Raw genomic sequence first — 19,402 nt, 5'->3', positions numbered from 1 at the left:
GCTCCAGGATCTCCAATAGCTTGCCTGTTTATTTAGGATGACTAGAATTCCCAATTGTCAATGAGTAGAAAGCCTTCATTTCTTCATGCCTTCTTTCTTAGTTCTCCAACTCTGGGAGCACCATGATTTGGGGAAACTGGAGTCCAGTTTCCAATCCTCATGAACTAAAGGGTCAAACAGTTCTACATAAAACTGTAATCCAAATCTGAGGAAATGAGTCCAGCCATGTAAATCTTTGTACAAATTTAAAAATGGAGATATCCAGAGCTGACAGCCAGAATGTTCACTGTCTCCTTGGAGACCTCCAAAGTGAGTGACAGAACTAAGGAAGTAACGTGGGCAACTGACATGCACAATGAATCTTCTGAGCATTCTGTAGTGCTATGATCATCTATAACTGTGTGTAAGAGTAAGGCGCTCCTGCTCCTACAATTTTCCTGCTTGCCTGGAAGTCCTCAGAGAGCCATAAAAGGGGTCTAGAAAGGTCATGTGGTGGGAGAGCACAGAACAACCAGGCAGAAGGCCTGGCTTCTGGTCCTATTTCCACTTCTCATAGCCTATCAAATATTAGATCGTGGACAACATTATAAATTCCTTGAGCTTTAATTTCTTCATCTTTCAATGGGGATTACAATTACTGCCCTAAATGGTCATTATTTTTATGAATACTTTCATCCTCCAATAGCAGTTAGCTCAATGCTGGACATGTACACATGTGTTTGTGTTATGGATTTGTCACAGGGAAATGGCTTTGTGCAATGGCAGAAGCAATCCTTGTCTGGTCGATATCCCCTCACTTGATGCGGTGGCAGGGCAGAACTCTAAGAAGAAAAGACAGGGAGCAGGCCACAATCCATGCACACGAACTGGAGCCCCCGCCAAAGGACACGGGCTCTTTTCCTTTTGCACTGACCTCAGGGAAGAGTATTCTGAACCCAGGAGGCATTTCACAATAGCACGAAGAGCCCAAGGCCCTCCTCTCCTTCCTCAGTAGCTGTCTTCTCAGGGAGGTCTCCTTCGCTGCCAGTCACCTGTTGGTATCACACCATCTGCTCATTTCCCAGCTCCTCACCCAACTTCATCCTTCTTGCAGTGCACCCACCTGATCTCACTTTGGCTCTGGCGGCTCAGTGTCTTATCTCCCAGTTGGAACCCAAGGTCCATGGAAATAGTGGTCTGTTCACTGTTTCTTCCTGCCACTGCTTCAATATGTTCCCCACCACATACCCTTAGGCTCCCCCTGAGGCATCATATCCCATTGGTCTTGTTTATCAAGTGACCCTGGATCCAAAATATTCTCTATTCATGTAAACTTTCTGACAAGATCACCCAGGGAAGAGAAGTCCTGTCATCTTCCTCTTCCCCTCCTTCTGACTCAGCCCATCATTTTTTTATTGTAGCAAAAAAATATTAAATTTTCCACCTTAACCATATTTTTTAAATTTTTTTAGTAGTAAATGAACAAAATACCTTTATTCTGCTTATTTATTTATTTTATGTGGTGCTGAGGTTCAAACCCATTGCCTAACACTTGCTAGGTAAGTGCTGTACCACTGAGCCACAACCACAGCCCCACTCCAGAACTTCTTAAAAAATTGGCAGTACAGGGAATTCCATCCAGCAATGCTCTACCACTGAGCTACATCCCAAGCCTCTCTTTAAAACAAAAATTGAGACTGAATCTCCCTAAGTTGCTGAGGCTGTCTTCAAAATTGTGATCCTTCTGCCTCAGCATCCCAAGTAGCTGGGATTACAGGTGTGCACCACCACACCAGTTAGAACTTTGTCTTATGCAATACTGAAACATTAAACCCACTAAACACTATATCCACTCCCCTTAACTCTTCTTGTTGTTGTTGTTGTTCTGGGGATTGAACTCAGGGGGACTCGACCACTGAGCCACATCCCATCCCTATTTTGTATTTTATTTAGAGACAGGGTCTCACTGAGTTGCTTAGTGTGTCACTGTTGCTGAGGCTGGCTTTGAACTCAGGATCCTCCTGCCTCAGCCTCCCAAGCAACTGGGATTACAGGCATGCGTCACCGCACTCAGGTCCCCTTAACTCTTGGTAACTACCTTTTAACTTTATGCTTCTGTGATTTTGACTAATTCAGATATTTCATATGAGTGGAATAATACAGTATATTTTCTTTTGTGACTGGTTAATTTCCTCAAAGTTCATTCATTTCATAGAATGTCACATGAATCCTTTTTAAAGATTGCACAGTAACCCATGGTATGCATACCACATGTCCTTTATTTGCAGTGATGCTTGGTTGCTTCCATGTCTTAGCTATTGTGAATAATTCTGTGATGAGCAGGGTGTGCAGATATCTCTTGAAGACCTGGGTTTGATATATATATATATATATATATATATATATATATATATATATATATATCCATCCACAAGTAGGATTGCTGCTGCATCATGGACTAATTCTATTTTAACCTTTTAGGAGCCTCTATACAGCTTTTCATAATGGCTGTACCTCTTTATATTCCCACTTACAATCATACTAATTTTCTGCCCACTGGATTTGTCCATTTCTGACACAGAGGTATTAAGGTCTCCAACAGTACTGGATTCACCTATTTCTCCTGGCTGTTCTGTCAGTTTTTATCTCATATGTTTTGTTACTCTGTGCATACACATTAAATGTTGTTATATCCTCTTGGAGAATGAATCCCTTTATCATTATTATTATCTTTATCCATGACAACTTTCTTTGCTCTGAAATCTGCTTTGTCTGAAGTTAATAACAACTAGTCTTTCTTCCTTTTGAGTATTGTTAATATGGTATATCATCCTATATCTCTTTACTTTTAATCTATATCTATCTTTATATTAATCTATATGTATCTTTATATTTACAGTGAGTTTCTTTTAGATAAAATATAGTTGTGTCTGGTTTTTTGATCCACTCTAAAAATATCAATCTCTTTTTAGCTATTTTTATTAGATTTTTATAGTTTTACATAGTAGTTGGATTCATCCAGACAAACTCATTCATAAATGGAATTTGATTTCAGTTCAGTGGTACTTTTAGACCATTAATGATCAAAGTGATTATTAAAAGAATTGGATTAATATCTACCACATTTGTGACTATTTTCTGTTAGCCTTGTTCTTTTTTTAATTTTTTTTAGTTGTTGATAGACCTTTATTTTATTTATTTATATGCAGTGCTGAGAATTGAACTCAGTGCCTCACACATGCCAGGCACCGCCCCAGCTCCTAGCCTTGTTCTTAATTCCTATGTTTGTCTTCCACTCTTCTCTGCCTTTCATGCTTTTAATGGAACATTTTATATGATTCTGTTTTCTCTTATTTCATAACACTAATTGTTTTTCTACTTTTTACTGGTTGTCTTAGAGTTTGTAATGAGCATTTACAAGTACACTTTCAAATAACATTATACAGTTTCACAGATAGTGTAAGAACCACATAATTATAAAACATCCCTAATCCCTACATCCTGTTCTTTGTATCATTGCTGTCATTCATTTCCCTCATACAGAAACATACATACCATTCATATTTTTTTGAAGTGTTGTGCATGGCACCTAGGCCCTTGCTCATACTAGGCAAGTGCTGTACCACTGAGATACACCATCAGGCCCTTTGTTTATTATTTTAAGTAACTCTTATCTGTTAGAACAATTAGGAATGAGAAAAATAAGTCTTTATTTTATCCTCACTTATTCCTTCTCTAATATTCTTCTCTTCTATATGATGATCTGAATTTCTGATTTATGTTCTCTCTGAAGAATTTCTTTTAACATTTCTTGCAAGGTAGGTTAACTGAAAACACATTCAGTTTTTGTTGGAGAACATCTTTGTTTCTTTTTCACTTTTGAAGGATAATTTTTCAAGGTACAGAATTCTAAGTTGGTGGTTTATCTCAACATTTTAAATGTTTCGTTACATTTTCTTCTTGACTGAATGGTTTCTGGGGAGAAGTCACTATTTGATTCTTATCATTGTTCCTCTATGGGTAAAATGGTTTCTCTGACTTCTTTCAAGATTTTTCCTTTATCTTTGATTTTTCACAGCTTGAACATGATATACCCAAGTGCAAGATTTTCTGTTTGTGTTTTTTGGTCATTCATTATTGCTTCAAATATTGCTTCTGTCCTTTTCTCTTTTATTTCATTTTCTGGTATTCCATTACACATGTTATACTTCTTATAGTTGTCTCACAGTTTTTAGATATTCTGTTTTTTTTCCTAGTGGTTTTTCTCTTTTGCCTTTTAGTTTGGGAAGTTATTATTGTCATATACTCAAGGTCAGATTCTTTCCTTGGCTATGTCCAGTCTACACTGGTTTGCTTTTGAATAAGCCTTGTAATGTTTTGTTGAAAGGTGGATATCTTATATCAGTAATGTAGTGTGAAGGTTTGAAGAAGGGGAATCATTTTAGATTTCTATAATTAGATCTCAGTCTTTTGGTGAGCCTCTGACCCTGTACTGTGAACTTCACCAAAACTTATAAATCCTCTTCATTTAATGAAACAGGATGGCTATGGGGTGATGAAGACTCATATCTCTCTTCCCTCATGTGGAAGCCTGGAGAAAGCTGGAGTTGGGTTTTTCCTTTCCCCCAGATAGTGTAGATTCACATAAAATCTCCCAGGTGAATCTTTGGTAAAACAGTTTCTCCTGCAGGCAGGCCTTGTAAAGAAGGACAGAATGTTCTGTCATATTTCAAAATAGTTCCTTTTCACTTCCTCCTACTGAAAACACAAAGAGATTTTTCTCTGATATTCACAGTGAGGACCTAGTAGAGCTCCCAGAAATAAGACTCACAAATATGCATCTCCTTATGATTAGATTCCCTAGGAATTTTAAACTCTCAGATTGATCCACATTGAGCCTACAACAATTTGTCCATTACAGTTAAGATTCTCCTACCCCGGAACTGATCCTTGGGGAAGCCTCTCTGCTCTGGTAAGTTGAGATCTGCTTGTCTTTTCAACTTCAGGGGTGATGGTTTGTCCTATCACCTCACTTCTCTGATGAATGTAAAATTTGTTGATCTTGTAGTTTGCTCAGCTTTCTGTTTGTTATTGCGATGGAGAGGTGACTTCTAAGTCATAGTTTTTTATTGTTCCTACGGAAGCATACAGTTTTCATCAATTCAGTCATTGTTTCTAGTAGTAAAGTGATAAACAGAGTTTTTAAGGAAAAGTGATGCACAACGATAGAGATGGAAATCACTCTCAATTCTTGAAATGATATTTTGTTTTCACTAACATATTTTCTTGCTGTTGTAAATTTATACTAAGTAAATAATGATGGCATTAACTGGAATTCTTGGTTTGCATTTGATCATCTTTTTCCAAAAGCAACTGTCAAGATAACTTCCAAACAAACATCACTTAACCACTAAATGACTCTATTTCATATATAATGATAGCTTATTTAGATATTGCTCTTCATTCCATTTTCTTCTGTATTCTATTGTCATTAACAATAATGAGATTTTCACACTTTCTTTAAAAAAATGAATTCTTTGAGCAATTTTTCCCTACTGAATCTTACTGTGGAAAATGGAACATGTCTTCAGAATCATATTTAATGGCTATAGCCTTACCCCAAAACCCTCAAGCTTAGGACTCTGAGCTTGAGCTTTATTTTCATCCCTTATTCTACTGCACTGTAATTGACTGTTAATTTGACTGTCTCTAGACTGGACTTGGAGATCCTCAAAGGCAAAGGCCATGTCTTATTCATCTCTGTATCACCCATGCCCAGCACCATGCTTGGTACATAGTTGTGACTGAAGAAATATGTATTAAGTTAGAATGCACTTCCTCTTACTTTTGGCTCATTTTTTGCCAAATATTAATCTGCTCACTTACTCATTGAACAAACATTCATTGCAAAAATGATCTCCTCTGTGAAAATTAAAGGGAAAATTTTGAAGTACATCCTTTTTTGTGTAACTAGTTCAAAGAAAGGTTTTCATTATATAATATTTATTTAATAACAAGATTTTTATTGAGCATGCCACATATACCAGGCACAATGCTACACATGAGGCAACAGCAATAAACAGGTAGATGAAATCATTGTGCTGATAATGAAAGAGACACACTTTATATAGTTATTCAGTTGCAGTAGAATGTGCATTATCACAGCACAATTATGCAGCTTTGAAATTGCCTTTTCTTGCCTGTTTACTCCTTGGACTACTATTTCCTTGAGAACAAGGATCTTGTCTACCTGAGACTCACCTTCACTATCTCTCAACCTCTAACACAGTGCCCAACATATATGGTAAAAGCTCAGCAAATGTTAGATTAATGAATTAAAGAGTGAATGACTAAATAATAAGATGAATGAGGCAATCTTCATACCTCCTACTAAGCAGAACTTCTCAGATTTATAAACAATAGATACAACTTAAAGAATCATAACCTAGTGTGGTCAAAGCCTAGGAGATGTAAGCACACCTTATACTCACTAAACTATTCTCCCTCCCAGCAGAGGGAGCAACTTTGATGAAAACTTTGATGAAAAATTACAGACTTGCTTGCAAGAAGAGACTCAATAATAATATATAACCTTTATCAAGCATGGACTTAAGTTTATGCTAACAGATTTACATAAATTAACTCATTAAGTACTTAAAACATCTCTTGACATGGTTTAATAATCATTACCATTTTCTTTCTCCAACTTTATTTAGGTATAACCAAAAATAAAAATTGTATATATCCAAGGCATACAATGTGATAATTAGATACATGTATATATTTTGTAATGATTACCAAATAAAATTAATTAACATTTCCTTCTACACATAGTTTCCATTGTGTGTGTAGGGGGGTGAACACTTAAAGTCTGCTCTCTTAGCAAATTTCAAGTAAATAGTACATTATTAACTATAGTGATCCTGCTTGCTGTGCATCAGGTTCCCAAAACATTGTTTCTTCATGTTTAAAATGAGGTGAATTATATGTATACACACACACACACACACACACACACACAATAGAATACTATTTGCCTTCATTTTGAATATGAAGAAAGTGAAGCTCACAGAACTTAAGTGAGTTTTCCATAGTCACACAGCTAGTAAATAGAATAACTGGAAATAGAACTCTGTTTCTGAAGTAGAGCACTAAAATCTTATGACAGTTGCCCCATGTAATATATCAATGGTTCTCACTGTGAGGAAAGGAAATCAGCATCTGCATAGTTACATGAAATTTGGAAAAAAAAGTGTATTCACCTGGTTAAAGATGTGATTTGACATCACATATTTGTCTCCTTTTCCTCCTAAAGTCTCTAAAAATGATAGCAAAGAAATAAAAATGTAATAAACCTATAAGGACTAAAACAATATGGAGAGATTTCAATGATTCTTAGGAGTAGAATAGAGAGGAGAAAACTACAACTTTAAATGCCCATACAGGAGGATGGTGAACATAGGCTAACTGATTTGCTCTGTAAAACCTCTGAGAGGCACCAATAAAGCAGATGTGACTTGCAGAACTGAAAATAAGATGTTGGTTGAATATCTATCTACATATGGTTACAAGCATCCAGACAAGAAATTGGAAGCTTTATTTCTCAAAAGCTTAAATGGAAACAGTCAGGACTTAATAGATACCAGTACACTAGAAAGCCAGGGTAAGTCTTAGGGCTCAAAACAAAGAGATCTTGAAAGTCTGCTCCTGAAATGGTGAGTCTGTTTCTATCTCCAAAGTTCTCACCTGCTGGGCTCCAAAATTGACAGCAGGTTTATATCCCACCCTGCTACAAGATAGGAAGAATTGCTGTTGGAGAAAATGGCTTATCTGAGCAAAAAACAAAGATCTCCACATACTACATCTGAGATTTGAGAATCCCAGGAGAAAAGTCTGGCTCTTTGCCCCAAATCTCAACTGTAGGCTACCAGTTGATAATCTCTATCTACACAGAGACTCCCAGTAAGTGCTTTTGTGTCTACATCATACACACACAGACACACACACACACACACAGCAGCCAATGACCAAGAGATATTTGAATTCTATCATTTACCATCATCTTAATCACCACCCTCACTCAGGACATCTTTGACTCTCACCTGGATTATCTCAATAGTATCTTAACTGTTCGCCCCCATTATAGCTTATTCTCAACAGGGTAGTCAGAGTGATACTTTCAAGACATACCTATACCAGGTCATTCCTGTTTTTAAAACCCCACAGTGGTTCTCTACCTTGATCAGAGTAAAAACCAAAGTCCATTTCCTGATTCACACAGACCTTTCATTGCCAAACATCATTTGAGAAAACAAAAGAATGTTCCAAAGGTGATTGAGAATTCATAAAGACTGCCACTGCCACCACAGGCCTGGTGGACAAGGCTATCCCTTCCTTGGGTTCCGCAGGCCATGCTGCTACCAACCAGTGCCACAGGAGCAAGGCTAGCACACAAGAATAATACTGTCACTCCACTGATGTATATGATATTTAGATTAGATTTAGGATTGATTCTGGAATGAGTTAATGAGCTGTTGGGATTGAGTGAATGTATTTTTCATGCAAGAAGGATATGGATTTTGGAGGACCAGAGGAATGTTAGGGACTGAAATACATTTCCCAAAAATTCATATGTTGAGTACTTGACCCTCAATGTGACTGTAATTGGAGAAGAAATAATTGAAGTTAAAGGAGATCATAAGGGCCGAGCCCTAATCCAATATGACTAATGTTCTTATAATAAAAGACACCAGGGATGTGCACATACAGAGGAAAGGCCACGCAAGGACATAGGAAGACCACTGTCTTCAAGCTAGGGAGACAGACATGAGAAAAAGCAAATAATAATGCCTTAATCTTGAACTTCTAGCCGACAGAACTGTGGGAAAATGAATTTATGTTGTTTAAAATACCTGGTGTGTGATATTTTGTTATGGCAACCCTAGAAAAATAACAGAAGCACTATAATCAGGTTTTCTACATCGCCATAAAAAATATTCCTAACTGATATATCTCATGTGCAAAGGAACACACACACACACACATGTTATCTTGCCCACAAGATGTTGTGTCAGGTGTATTTTGGAAGCAAGTTACAGAAATCTAATTTTTTATATATGTGCATGCACGTGTGTGTGTGTGTGTGTATGTGTGTGTGTGAGTGTCTGTGTGTGTTACAAATCAAATAAAGAAAAATAACCTTATAGATAAATAGGAAAATAATATAAATTAAGGGCTTTTAAAAAATAAATGAGAAAATACTCAAGTTCACTTATAAATATGTAAACATACTTTTAAACCACAATGAGATATAATATTTCACCCATCAGATTAACAAAAATTGCATGTTGCTTGGGGAAAAAATGGATACTCTAATTCATTGTAGATGGAAGATTAAATCTTTAGGAACAATTTCTAGGAGGGAAACCTAACCAAATCTATAAAATGTAAAACATGTATATTTGACTCAAGAATTTCATTTCTAAGAATTGATCCTATAGGTATAGTCATATGTGTGTAGACTGAAAGCTGTACAAGGGTATGCACTGAAGAATTGTTTTACAATAATAAGAGTTTTGAAAATATATATAAATATATATTCAGCACATGAAATTGATTCAATAAATTATGATAGTCCCACTTAGTGGAATATAATGCAGTAATAGATCTGTGATATGATATATTTAATTGAATAAAACTGATATCTACGTATCTCTTAATATAAGGTTAATGAAAAAGGCAAGGTGTAGAATTATATGTAAGCTATGTGCCTATTTCAGTAGACATAAAAAGAAAAGCAAGTATGCTTATATGCATAGTTATATATACATAGGAGATCTCTGGAAGGATACAAAGAGGTAATAGTGGTTTTTGCAAAGAAAAGGAACATAGATACACATAGATTAATGAAATAAAATGCAGAGTTCATAGATATGTTCACATAAATATGGTCAACTGATTTTATATATATATATATATATATATATATATATATATATATATAGTTGTAGATGGACACAATATATTTATTTATTTATTTTTATGTGGTGCTAAGAATCGAACCCAGTGCCTCATGCATGCAAGGCAAGCGCTGTACTACTGAGCCACAACCTCAGCCCAAGGCCAATTGATTTTGAGCAAAGGAAATTCAATGGGGAAAGGATATGTTCAATAAACTGTGCTTGAACAATTGTACCAATATATATTGATATGCAAAAAGCATTGCACCAAAAGCCCACACACTATCCAAAAATTAACTCAAAGTAGATCAGAAGCCTGAATATAAAACATAAAGCCATACAAATTTTTAGAAGAGAGTATGAGAAATGTTTATGACCTTGGGTTAGGCAATTAGTTTATAGATATGATGCCAAAAGCATGATCAATACAAGAAAATAGTTAATAAATAGGGCTTAATCAATATTACAAACTTTTCCTCTACAAAATATACTGCTAAGAGTAAAAAAATGCAAGTCACAGACTGGAACATAATATTTGAAAACCACACATCTGACGAAGGACTTGCTTGCAGAATATATGAAGAACTCTTCAAACTCAACAGTAGGGCTTGGGGTATGGCTCAGTGGTAAAGCATGCAACTAGCTGGTGCAAGGCCCTGAGTTTAATCTCCAGTACAGCAAAAATAAAAAAGTAGAAGACTCCACAATAAGAAAATTAACTTTGGTAAATGGAAAAGTACATTTAAATATACATTTTACAAAAGATTAATTACAAATGGACATAAGCACATGAAAACATACTCATCAGCTTTAGTCAATAGGGAAATAAAACATGATCACCACACACCTGTTTAAAAAGGTCAAATCAATAATATTGACAATACTGAGTTGAAGATGCACAGCAACTGAAGCTTGCTTTTGAAAAAGCAAGATGGCACAGACACTGCAAATAAAATTCATCAGCATCTTACAAAATTAAACATACACTGAATATAGGCCTAACAATACCACTGCAAGGTATTTACCCCCCCCCAAAAATGAAAACTTATGTTAACCCCAAAATTATTTGTTGAATGTACAGATTAATGGAATAACACATAAATGGATCTACCATGATATAAAATGATTAGACAATGTCTTTTCATCACTGTAACAAAATACCTGAGATAATCAAAAGGAGAAAGGATTTATTTTGGCTCATGATTTCAGAGGTTTCAGTTTACAGTTGGTTAACTCCACTGTTTGGTGGCCTGTGGTGAGGCAGAGGTTCATTAGAGGAAGCATGTGGCAAAGCCAAGCTGCTTATTTCATGGAGGCCAGGAAGCAAAGAAAGATAGAAGGAAGGTCTGGGGCCCCAATATTCCCTTTAAGGCATGTCCCCAATGACCTTACTGCCTTCCACTATGCCCCACCTTCAAAGATTGCACCACCTCCCAACAGGACCACAGGCTGGCCACCAAGCCTTTAGCCCAGTGCTTTTGGAGGCCATCTATATCTAAAGCAGAACAATGTCTAAAACAAACTGTCTAAACAAAAGCAAAAATATAAGCCTATTTTAGGAATAAGGAAGTAATTTTCACAAACAGTGGTTAAGAGTTAAAAGAGATTGACTCTCAGGGGCAGGACTGATGAGTGTGAATGGTTAAAAAGGACTGTTGTTTTTCATTAAAAAACCTTCCAGCACTATTGATTTTTTAACTATGTGAATATTTTACTTTCATAAAAATTTAAAAAGTGAAGTCATGCTGTGTGATTCTATTTCTATGAAGCTCTAGAACTGGCAAAACTAATCTATGGTTGCATGCGTCTTAGTCTCAAATGATTCAGAAAAAAAATCTGTATACACAGAAAGAAAGCAAATGCCAAATCAAATAAATTAAATGTTAATGTGAGGTGGATTTAGGTGAAGTATATCTGGACAGTTTTTATAATATTGTTTTTCTTGCACCTTTTTGGCAAGTTTAAAATTTTTTCCAAATAAAAGCTTTTAAAAATACTAATGTATGGTAGAAAAATGAGAACAATGGTTGCCTGTGGGAGGTGAAGACAAGAATTGACTGGAAAGGAGCATGAAGGAAAATTCTGGAATGCTGGCAACAATTTAGTGCATGCATTCAGTAAAGCCCATAGAATGGTAGGTGGAAGGTTGCTGCATTTCACTATATATAAATTTTATTTCAATAAAAATAAAGATGTATTGAGTTTAATAATATTTGCACTGAAGGGTTTAGAGGTAAAATATATAGATATTTGAATCTTACTTTCCTATTCAACCAAAATATACACATACATACATACACACACACACACACACACACACACATACACACACACAATGGATTGATAGAAAGAGACATAGACAGATGGACAGATGTTTAATGTAACCAAAATAGCAAAATGTTCATCATAAAATTCAATAATAAGCATGTGGTTGCTCACTGTAAATTTCTTTTAACCTTGCTGTATGATTGAATGTTTTCATAATAACATGGTAGGGAAAATCAAGGAATGATAAAGCAGTATGAAAGGAAGCACAGGATTTCAAAGTTGATGAAAAAGAAGCAAGTATTTTCAAAGATTGCAAAACACTGAACTGGGTAAGAAAACTAAGGTAAACATATTTAACCACAGTGACTCGCTTGGAAGTGGCAGGAAGAGTATGGAACCAAGGTCCATCTACCTTGCAGCATGCAAAGTCCTCTTCAGAGCAAACCCCCAGAGATCCAATATCACTACAATGTGATCAGCTCTGTCATCTGTCCAGCCAAGCATCATGCACAGATAGATACACTTGGATAAGGATGGGGCCCCCAATTTCCTTCATCAATTTTGATAAAAATTTTACTTAAAGAGTTTTCCAGACATCAAGATCTGGTCTTCATTTGTCAACTGAGAATTTTAAATTCCCCTTAGGACATTTTCAAGCATGAAACTTTCATCTTAGCTTTTTGTATGCCTAAAAGGCACTGCTTTCTCATCTTTGTTGAGTCAGATACAAATAGTATGGTTAAGTAAACACCCTGGAGAGAACTACCACTGTGTACATAAATCTTCTTGGATCAGATTGCACATTTAAAAACACAAATAACCCCAATGTTCATCAACAGGAGAATGAATGAGAAAATTGTGGTGCAGCCATATAAGGAATACTATGTGGCATTAAAATTAAAGTACTGTGCCATTAGCATAGGAAAATTAATAGATATCAAATACATTATGATGAAAAATACATAGAACAATACTATGCATAGTTTGAGGATATGTTCCTATATATCAAATATGAAATGATAAAAACCAAATTCACAACAGTAGTTTCCTCTTGGGTGAAAGAGATGGTTATATAGGCAACTTCTATAATTTTTTGTTTTAGAGATAAAACTTGAACAAATAGAATGAATATGATCATTACAGATGAGGCAAATCAGAACTACTCTCCTCATAAGGAAAAGATACACACAAACACACACACACACACACACACACCAGGGATTGAACCCAGGGCCTTATGTATGAGAGGCAAATACTCTACCAACTGAGCTATATCCCCAGCCTCAAAAGACAATATTTTTTAAAGAACATGTTGCTATCATTACCAAAGAAGTAATAAAAGAGTGTACAATTATGAAATTTAGATGTAATTTGGATGGGAAAACCTAGAGTCTTTTGGTCCACTTTTGTCCATAGGACTTTTGTAAATATAGCCAAAGCGACTTGGAGTCTCAACAGTATTCTGACTGTGCTACGAAGACAAAAGATGGAGTCCAAGTTCCTCAGAGGGTTGAAACCCTGTAAACCACACATCATCCAGGGTGGGGACATCAAAGACTAAATACGAAGCAGCATAAACATAAACTAGAAATAAAACATACCTTGCATGAATTCTATCATTGCTTAGGGTCATCTGAGTGCTCCAACAGCTCTCAATTCAGTTGATTGCAAGTAGCTAATCTAGAGCCCTGACATTGTTAAACCATTGAATTTAATGAATCCTGGGACAGCCATATCTCTGAATTTCTCTTGTGAAATAACAAATTTCATTATTATTCAGATCATAGTTCAGTGTTCTGTTGTTTGAAGCCAGAAGCATCCTAACAGATGCAGAGAGCAATAACAGACATTTATTGCATTAATGTTAGGTCACTATAACAAAGCACCACAAACTGAGTGGCTTAAACAACAGAAATTCATTGTCTCAATCCTAAAGGCTGCAAGTCCAAAATCAAAGTGCCCAGCCCACAGGGTTGGTTCCTTCTGGGAGTTGTGATGGAGAATCTAATCCATGTGTCTCTCCTAGCTTCTGGTAGTTTGCATCCTTTGTTTCTGTTGTAACACTTCAATCTTTGTCTTCATTTCCACATGAACTTTTCCTATCTGTGTACCTCTCTGTTTCTAAATTTTCCCTTTCTATAACATCAGTCATATTGGATTAGGCCCAGCCTAATGATTCCATTTAATCTTGATTACTTCTATGTTAATATCCTGTCTCAAAATACAGTCACAGTCTGAGGTACTGGGAATTACTTCATATGAATTTGGTGGAGGAGACACAATTCAACCCATATAACCACACCCTTTGTTTTGTTCCTAGGAAAGGAAACTCTGGGCCTGCATGTGTAAGAGAAGCTGCCTTGGAAGCCACTTTACACTGTACATGAGATCATGGTATTAATTCATACAAGGCCCTCCTAAAGAAAACAACATGCTGCTAAAATCATCTTCATAAATCCTAGTGCTAATGTTTTGTGCTCTGAGCTTCCCCACCACTTCATAAATAATGGCTGCATCCTTATAAGCATGTCATTTAGGGCCCTCCACACAGTGGCTCCATCCTTAATTTCTAGCCTCACATTCCTCACTTCCTTTGCACCATTCCCATTGTCCCCTCACCCACAGGCCCCACACCTTCATTCAATGCTTTTAATATGTTCCCTTTTCCTAGAATACTTCTCAGTTTCTAGTTATGAAAATATTGGCCACAGATCTGTTTTCATCTAAGACGGAGGTAAGAATGCAGATCACTTATAAGGGAGTTGTTATGATTTAGATTTGGAATGTCCCTAAAGGCTCATGTGTTGGAACTGTGGTCCCTAAGGCAGCAAGATTCAGAAGTATGTCTTTTAGGCAGTGATTGAATCATGAGGGCTTTGACCTCATCAGTGGATGTATTAATCTCTTGATAGCTAAATGAACTGCTGGGAGGTGAGACCTCACTGGAGGAAGTCAATCACTTCTTCCTGGCCCCTTCCTCTTTCTCTCTGTTGCCCAGCTGCTACAAGATGAGCAGCTTTCCTCTGCTATGTCCTTTAGCCATGATGTTTCTGCCTTGGAGCTAGATGGCCAGCCTAAAACAGGAATCCTCTGAGTTGTTGTTCTTGTCAGGTATTTTTGTCACAGTGACAAAATCTGCCTAACACAGGAGGGCTCTCAGAATCAACCTGTGGGAGGGAAGGGAAGGAAGCAGGAGTGAGCAGAGTGGAAAACTAGACTACAGTGCCATCAAAACAAGATCTCAGCCAAACCCACAGGGAAAGGCAGTCTATAGATGATCCAACACAGTTTTAGATAGTTGGGACAATGAGACCAGGCTCTTATATGCTGTTGTAACAAACCAAATTTAGGACTCACCTAGTGGCTTGCTCCTAACCAATAGCATACAGTGATGGTGACGGAATGTAACTTTCACAATTATATTGTGTTCTATAACACTGTTTCTTGCTGCCACAGTCATTCTAAACAATTTATTTGATGATTTGACTAAGTAGCCATGCTGGGAAGAAATTACGGTGGTTTCTAGGAGCTACAGGCAGCCCCCATGCAATAGCCAGCAAAAACTAGAAGCCAGTGCTCTCAGTTTTACAACAGCAAGGAAATAAATTCTGATAGCAACCTGGGTTTGAAATTTTATTCTAATTGCACCTCTAGATGAGAATTAAACCTGACTGACACCTTGAACATGGCCTTGTAAGACCTTAAGCAGAGAACTCAATAGCACCACACCCAAACTCCTGACCCACAGAATCTGGGATAATAGATGTATGTTGTTTTAAACCATTAAATGTATGGTAATTTGATATTCATCAGTTGATAACTAATATTACCCCTTGCTGAACAGTCATTGGATACAAGCTATCTGTAGGAAAGGAACTTTGGACAACATCTCCAACATCTTCTGCAGAGGCAATTACCATAAAAGGTCAGCAGGTGAAGAGTGGCATCCAGCAGAAACCCAGAAGCTGGGGGAACAAGTCCTTCAGACCTAACGGGGTATTGGCAGAGTACAGCACAGAATCCACAACAATCAGACCTATCCTTCAAATCTCATTCAGTAGTTTCTGGTGACTGCCATAACAAATTATCATAGACTTGGTAGCTTAAAACAACAAAACACCATTGATTCTCTCAACATTATTGTTAACAGAAATTCAAAACCATGGTGTTGGCAGGGCTGCATTCATTCTGGTCATACTAGGGGAAAATCTGCTCCAGCTTCTGGAATTTCCTGGCTTTCCTTGTTCTGCATTTTATTACTCTTATCTGTGGCTCTGTCTTCACATTTCCTTTTCCTCTCTGTCTCTGTGTGTTGTGTCTTCTCCTCTTCTGCTTCATAAGGATTCTTGTGACACTCCAGCCATATATGACTTCTCTCTTCTTCTAAATATTAGAATCCTTGGATGATCCTGTATGGCATTTTCCTCAGAATATTTTATATTCTAAAGAATACAATATTTTGCATTTTGTATATTTAATTATTTTGTGTTCAAGAGTAATGATGGATTTGGAGGAAACAAAAGTTCAGGCTTATGGGGTGGGGTGCAATTTCAAATTTCAAATGGCAGGCCTGACCAAGAAGGTGCCAAATGAGTAAAGCCTTAAGGAGGTAAGTCATCTCAAACTAATGAAACAGTACATACAAAGGCCTTGGGATGAGGCCATGCTTGAAATATTCAATGTGGCTGGGAGGAGATAAAGTAAGTGAAAAAGAAGGTAAAGTGCGAGAAAGAAAATAGGAGATGAAGTCAGAGTGATAAGAGACAGACTTTGGATCATGAAGGGCTTGTAGGACATTGTAAGATTTGGGGGTTTTTTCCTAAGTGAGATTGGGAGTTCCTGTAGGAATGTGAGTAGATGAATGACAGGATCATACTGCCAATACCCTAAATGTGTGCCCCTCCACTGCCCCTGAGATTTCTGTCTCCTGGTTATTGAACTGAATGGTAAGCTGAGTACGGATTTGAAAAGATTTTACAGATGGTATTAAAGTCCCAAGTCAGTTGACCTTAAGATATAAAATTAATCTGCTGAACCTAACCCTCTCCAGTGAGCCCTTCAAAGCAGCAGGGTTTCTGCAGCTGGTAGCAGAAGAGGGCACCAGAGCAATTTGAAGTACAAGGGGAGTTTGGTATACTACTGCTGCCTTTGAAGATGGAGAGCATCTCATGTAAAGGAATGGATGTAGCCTTTGGATCCAAGAGTGACCCCCAAACAATGGCCATATAGAAAGTGGGAACGTGGACTTACAGGCCACAAGCACCTGGATTCTGCCAACATTGTGAATGACCTTGGAAGGGGATTGATTCCCAATGCTTCCACATAATAACCCAGTTTGGCTGACATCTTTGCTTCAACCTTGTGAAACCTGAAGCAGAGAACTCACCCTAGTCCTCTGGACTTCTGATTTACAGAATGAGTGTTGTTTTAAGAAGCTAAGTTTGTGGTAATATGATATAGCAACAGAGGCCAAGAGAGGAAGCTGGGGGACCAATTAAGAAACTCTGGTTGTAATTCAGGCAATAGAAGACAGTGGCTTAAGCCAAAATAGTAGCCATGGAGATGAAGAGTAGTCAGATTCAGGATATATTTTGAAGACATGAGAAAAAATGCATTTGGCCTAAGAACAAGAAGAATGGAATTCACATGGGTTTAGACTAGGAAGATAAGGAAGGGAGCATTTTTGGAGGGAGAAGGAAGATCAAGAACTCCAATTAGGACATGCTAAGTCTGAGATGCTTGTTAAACAACCAAGTGGTGTCTAAAGCCAGGAAAGTAAATGAAATTGCTAAGGGGGTAAACTTAGACCAAGAAGAGGGCCAAAGACTAAGTCTGAAAGACTCCGGAGTTAGGTGGTCAGAAAGGTGAGGCTGTGATGGAGAATAAGAAGGAAGCAGCAGTTACTGAAGGTCTGAGCTTCAGTTTCCTCATCCATATAATGAAGATACAAAAAGTGCCTACTCGTGGAATGAATTTTTATGAGTGCATTATAGTTGTACCTAATAGTTGGGCTAACTTTGACATAGTCATACATGCACTGAATTTTTCGTTCCCCAGGGTCTCCCTTTCCCTCCCCCTCCCTCCTACTATTCCCCTTCCTCTACAGATATACGTTCTACTCCTTTATTTAGTTATTTTTCATTGGTGCTTTGTAGGTATGTACTATAGTACATTTATACATGTGTATTGCATAGCTTTGTCAAACTCAGAGTGACTGAATTTTTCAGTGCTTAGAATCGTGTCTGGAGCACAGGATGGTTTCAATAAATGTTGGCTATTATTGGCAAGAGTGGAAATCATCTCTCACTTGTCTCTTTATCCTTGTCACCTCCATACCCTGCCTCCCTCCTTCTGCAGCCCTTCACCAACACCAAGTGCAGAGCTTTGCACATAATCATCACTAGATCAATACCTGTTGAAGCGAATTTAATTCTCCATCTTGGTGTCCTCAAGCTAGGATTACTCTGTCAAGCTGAGCAAAATGAGCAAATCCTTTCGGCCGTTTGCAACTCCTGATTCGCGGAGCCAAGGGGGAGAAAGAGTGTTGGGAAATGAATTCCTTCATTTTGGCAAGCGGCTTCTGTTGCCAAGGCACAGCCATCTTGAAGTCTCTGAACATGTGATTTTTCTCCCTATATTTCCATTCTGAAGCAGTCATAAGTAGAAACAACATAATAACAGAGAGAAATCCAATTTTGTCAACAAGACAAGGTCGCAGATATTTAGTTTTTAAATGAAGTATCCCTGAAGGCTTTATTCACTTTCTATTTGGAATCTTTCTTCAGACCCTCTAGATATTTATACACTCCTAACTCTGAAAAATACTGTCCATGACAGGTCATAAGTCTTTCACATGTGCCTGTGGTTCCAAACAGTGACCTTAACAGTGGCTACTGGGAATACTTGTGTGTTTTCCTCTTAACTTCTCCACTGAGACATATTTACTGAAATACTTTATTGCCTCTGCATTGAGAATAATTTAAAACTGCAGTTAAGCCTGTAGTGGTTAAGTAAAAGCATGCATCATTTGGATTGAATTTGTTGAGAAAAAATCAACTGTTCACTATCTGCCATGAAATTTTGAAAATTCTAGGCAATTAGCTCCTTGAAAGGAAAAACTGTTCTCATTTACTGCGCTGCTCGGAAATGCACTCAGAAGTGGTGTTCAAAGCTTCAACTTTTGCCATCTGTGTTTT

The sequence above is a fragment of the Marmota monax genome, unplaced genomic scaffold, assembly GCF_021218885.2.
Source record: "Marmota monax isolate L192 unplaced genomic scaffold, Marmota_monax_Labrador192_F-V1.1 WCK01_AAM20220418_F8-fsc00261, whole genome shotgun sequence".
Classification (NCBI taxonomy): Eukaryota; Metazoa; Chordata; class Mammalia; order Rodentia; family Sciuridae; genus Marmota; species Marmota monax.
The sequence above is the reverse complement of the archived record's forward strand: the minus strand, read 5'-3'. Positions refer to the sequence as shown.